The following is a 5,798-nucleotide window of genomic DNA, read 5'->3' as shown; positions in this document are numbered from 1 at the left end:
CAAGCTAATGGGGAGAAATATTGAGGTAAATTCTGCATTATTTTATTACCCTTCGCTTTGTAATGATGACGTTTACAGAAACTACTTGAATGCTTGGGACCAGTGGATAAAACAAGGTTATTCTGTAGCAAACTACCTGCCACAAGTTACAATTCCATCGTGGACAAACGATAGAAATAATTTTCCCCTTCTTGCCATGACCTTGGGTAAACGTGTATTACTCACAAATCCCCAAAACATGATTTGTGATGATGAATTCTAAGGCTGCAGTACTTAGGAAGGGTGTGGATTTGTTGTAAAGAAAGTGAGGGATAGAAAAGTTGAAACACAATCTAGCGGACCCCTTAAAAAAGGGTCTAAAATCTTTAGCCTGGTCAACTGACATGTTTATGCAGGAACTAAATACCAACAATTACTTAGTGTTTATACTTGGATTTGGGCAGGTAACCTTGTCCTTACATATCACAATGTTCTTTTAGATGGTCAAGACCTTGGCGAGTTGGACACTTTTATTATCATGGATTATGTTATGCCATTAAATGCTGAGCTTGTGTAACAATTTATGAATAAATCTAGATGTGCTTTAACAGTGGCGTGCCGTGGCCGCTTCTACCCCGGGGGCTGAAGAAAATTAAATTTTGCCGCCCCTTACTCAACAGCCCAAAAAGGTTGACCCAATTTTTTTTTCGGTGGTTTGAAAAAGTGAAGAGCAAAAAAAAGCAATGTATAGTTCTATTTTTCCACAGTTTTCCGCCCTTTTTTTATTTACTAATTCTTTTTGCCGTCCCTTCTTCTTCCACCGCCCTTCTTTTTGCCGCCCCTTCTTCTTCCGCCGCCCCTTCGTTTGGGCTGCCCCCTACTTTTACCCCGGGCTCGCGCCTCCAAAGCCCCCCCCCCCTTGTTTGTTTGTTTGTTTTGCTCCGTTTTTGTTTTGTTTTTTGTTTTGGTTTTTGGTTTTTGGGGGGGGGGTGGGTTTTTTGCTTTTTTTTTAACGTGGGCACTTCTTTCGTCTCAGTCTTCTGTTCTTGGCCGATGCGTCACCGCAGCTAAAAATAGGAGAGATCACATAATAAGCAATTTGGCAATATTCAACCAACTTGCACTTCTTTCTCGAAAACTCTTGCCAGTTTTACAAACTGAAACATCTATTTACAGTCTACACGACATGTCCAGTTTGGCAAAATATTATATCTGAGATTTCTACCACAATCCCTTAGATTTGTAGAACCATACCTTTTGACAGAGCTACACAACCCAAAATTTCCAACCGTAACTGGCATTGACCATTCCATTCATAAGGCTCTACACGAATAAGAATAGTCTCAATCGGGCTGTCAAAAATGTTAGTAACAACTCCGCTCCCGTCGGTGTTTCCTAGGAAAAGCTAACATAATAGAAAAATTGTGTCATGATGCAGTCATGTCTACAGTAGAATTCACCACGACCTTTGCAGGACTTAAACCCCATTAAAAGCTATTAAACCAAGATAACACTCATTGAAAACAGCTCAACTGATTAAATCAGATCTTCTCTGGTTAAATCTACACGACACATGTTTCTGTTTTACCTGTGCAATGAGCAATGAGCTGGTATTATAGTTTCAGTTGGGTGAACGATTATAAAGCGATCGCTTTTGTTTACGAAATGAGACAATAGTGTGCTTATTGTTAACCAACGTTCTTGAAAATGAGAAGCATAATGGTTTGCAGACTTAACACGGTTTGGAAATAATTTCCTCATATTTTTTGGTGTTATCTGTCGTTTACATATCCTGCCTAAAACACAAAAGAGCGAATATTTCCAAAACTATATTTTCTAGAATTTCAGAAAATACTTTAAATATTGGCCGGTTATTTTTCACACAGTGACGTTAATTAGGCGATCTCCTATTACCTATAACATACACTAAAACCCCAAAGTGCGAATATTTCCAAACACCTAAATTAGCTAAAAATTTAGGACATGTTACAAAACTATATTTTCTAGAATTTCAGAGAATACTTTAAATATTGGCCGGTTATTTTTCACACAGTGGTGTTAACTAGGCAATTGCCTATACTTCTAACATACACTACTTGTAGAGGTCACGCGTGAATTGTGAGAGCTCTGCGTATTGTATATAGGAAAACGGACAGTAACTGCAGTATGTTATGTTTGGAAAATGTTGAACAAGTCTTGCTTGTCACTGCTTGTAGGTGTGCAATCCAACGTCACACGTCTTTGTGTTAATGCAGATGCTTACAAATCGTGAATGTTAATTTCTGAACAAGACAGAAGCATGTACATATTGTCATCATCATCATCATCATCATCATCATCACCATCATCATCATCATCATCATCATCATCATCATCATTACCACCACTATTATCATATTAATGACTTATATGATTTATTGGGGTGTGTTCAGAATACCTTGAAGGAGTGGATAAAAGTAGGGGCTAGGGGTCACAATCGTTTTGGTCACTTTTGGACTTTTGAAAAAATGGGTATAAAAGGTTTTGGTCCTTTGAAGAGGATCAAATGGAAATTGCTAATTCGTTTTATTATTTGCATAAAAACCGTAGTGATTTATAACGCGCTTCAACCCACAAGCCTCGGCACATTATACAGCACCATTTGTCAGCACTATTTTTTCCAGTGATTTTGTTCATGTAAAGGCTAGTCATTAGATTAAAGTCAGGATAAGATTGGAATAAACGTTCATGTCTGGTTTGCGAAGAGGGAGGTCAGAAATATTTTCATACGTGAAAAGGTATTTCTGAACAATCCCTTAAATTTGAGTAACGTTTTACCTCAATTGCATAAAGACTACTCACAACTTGAATACTTTTTCTGGGCTATCATATCGAATGAGGTGTCAAAATGCGCAGAAATAAATTCTGCTTCCGACGCATTTTACAGATGTGTATTAAATACAATAGCCCGTTTTTGAATAATGACCATTATTTAAGGGGGGGTCAGTTACTTTTTTTGAGATGTTTATAACATGAAGTACCTTCTTGGAGTGATTAGAATCATGCGTTATAGGCCTATATTGTAGTTCCCATCCAAAACTTTGTGTCTGCACATAGTAGCTAATCACCCAGTTTACACCATTCCCTTGTGTCACAAGACCAGCAACTGTCGTTGTCAACCCAAGGTATACTTGCATCCATGTGCTTTGACCTTTGTCCCAACAACCGACATTGTTGTTTAGTCTGCCCTCCACAGCCTTGTTTGTATCCCATGTCCCGACTTTCTCGCTAGTGATTCGTGAGTCAGGAATTTGGCCATTCTCCATTCCAAGTGGTAAAGAACATTCTGACGAATCTGATGTGAACAAAACAGAGAATGGATTTTTAAAATCCAATGACATGGTGTATCAGGAGCTGGACTCCATACCATGTAAATTACCCAATCTGATTGGATTTGCATCTGATTTTTATTCTAGAATTCGTTTCTGTCTGATTTATAGGTGATAATGTTGACCCAGCAAACACAAAATATTTTCGACATCATTCGCAAAAGGTTAGAAAACATTGCCAGAAAACGTTTAAATGCCGGGTTATACGTATAAAGAACATGTAATGGTATAAACGTTTTCATAGCATTCAAAACATTTGTTGATAACATACAGCAAAATTCTAACATAATGTTATTTTAGTGTTACAAATATTTGGCAAAAAATGTTTGCAAACAAGTATTTTACAATAACATTTTGAAAAATTTTTTTGTTGTGTTGTGCTTTCATACAAAACGTTTTAAAACGTTTCCATGACCTCTATATAACCCGACATTTAATGTTATTAAAACGTTTTTATCTAAACCAAAGCCCCCAAAGCATGTTTAAAACGTTTTAAAAACATTTTTGTGTTTGGGATATCATCAATCGAATTGCTATCAACCTTAAATAGGCGGCTTGGTACCACGAGGAGGGTGAAGCTGCAATGCTATCATAGTTAACCTCATGGGGTGCATAAAAATGCATAATAACATTTGAACCGGAGTAGCTTTTGGCGGAGAAAAGTCATCAAACTTCACACAGGATCAAATTCCCCTTTAAAAGGAATGTGCTAGGACAAGGTTGTTGAATGAATAACATCGTCTTTTTTAATAAAACTAGTTCACCCGTAGCTGTGAGACTAACTGATAGCGATGCTATTTGACCCCTGTTGACCCCTTTCGACTTTTTGACATGTTCCCGCACAGCGACAACGCCTGGTAAATAATTATATTGTACAGGCAGGGAAACTAAATCAATACACGTGTATTCTGTTATGCATGCCGATACACGTGTATTGATTTTCAGACGATAAATCTTTGGATACCTGGGTAGAAAATGATGAATATCTCCTGTGTTTTTTGGTTTCTAAAGAAGCCAATTGAAAGGCTGGTACTTGAAAATATGTATTGAAAGAACATGATAGTCGTACGCGTGGGTATTGACAAACAGCCGTGTATTTTGAAATCAAAAACTGACAAAAATTCGGATTTTATATGTGCAGAACAAAAAAATGACTGCTGCCCTCATTCGTCAACCCTGCAGCAACTTGCAGGGTTAACACGGTACTAGCGCAGTGTAGACCACTGGTAGAGGTAGTTTAAACCAGATAACGCGAGAATATGTGAGATAACGTAGCAGGTCAGTGACCAGGCACCTTGTGAATCAAAACCATTAAACAGGTCGGAACAAAATGGCCATGCGTGGCTGTTGTAGACCTAGTGGATTCAGCCTACCATCATGGCAATTTTTGCCATGAAGCTATCGTGGCGATGACACTGTGTCCCGTCATATTGATGATTGTTTTTACCACTTTTAAGCCCAATTGGACATACTCAACTAGGCAGGTACAGCCCAGGTAAAAACTACTGGAGAGAAAGGATTTTTAAAATCCAATGACATGGTGTATCAGGAGTTGGACTCCATGCGCTTTCTCACAGATTCTCAGGTTATTTGCTTTAGACTACCTCTACCTCTACCTCTACCGGAATCAAACTTGGTACAAATGTTACTTGGGATAATACAAACAAAATAAGCCCAGGGGCTACCTTGATTTTTCCTTAAATCCAAGATGGCGCCCATAATCACCAAGTGTACAAGAAACATTATAAAAACTTTATGTGAAGCAAATGCCTCAATGCCTGAAATGTATCTAAATGTAAGCAAAATACACAAACTTATTAATTTTAGTCAATGTCTTATCACTTGACCTTATTCAAAATGGCTGCTATTTGTACGGCTTTAAAAACGTTAAAAACATATTTTGACATCTTATGTGATGGAAATGGCACCACTTTTAACCTTAAATGTATAAACAAAATATACAAACTGATTAATTCGGGAACATGTCAGCCAATGTCTCATCACTTGACTTTGAAATATTCAAAATGGATACCATTTACACTGTACAGGTTAAAAATCATTAAAAAAACGTGTTTTGACACAGACATAGCTCAATCCTAATCATTCATTTAGTTCTAACTGACAATGTACCTGCCTAAACGTTTGACTCCATATGACCTTTGCCCTCGAGTGACCTCGAATTGATTTTGTTCATGATCCCGTGATAAGGAGAATTACTTACACTAAGTTTAAGCCAAATCGGACGAAGTTTAAAAGCCCATGGATGATCTTTGATCTCGGATGACCTCAATTACATTTTTATGTGTTCCCCTCATACGAAGGATTCAACCCACCAAGTCTAAGCCTAGTCGGACAAAGTTTGAAATTTGAACCCTCGGTGATGACCTTTGACCTCGGTCAACGTTCATTTCATTTCGCGCATATATTCCCCTCTTATCAAGTATTCCGCCC

Source organism: Amphiura filiformis, chromosome 14 (genome assembly GCF_039555335.1).
Source record: "Amphiura filiformis chromosome 14, Afil_fr2py, whole genome shotgun sequence".
In the NCBI taxonomy this organism is placed as follows: domain Eukaryota; kingdom Metazoa; phylum Echinodermata; class Ophiuroidea; order Amphilepidida; family Amphiuridae; genus Amphiura; species Amphiura filiformis.
The sequence above is the reverse complement of the archived record's forward strand: the minus strand, read 5'-3'. Positions refer to the sequence as shown.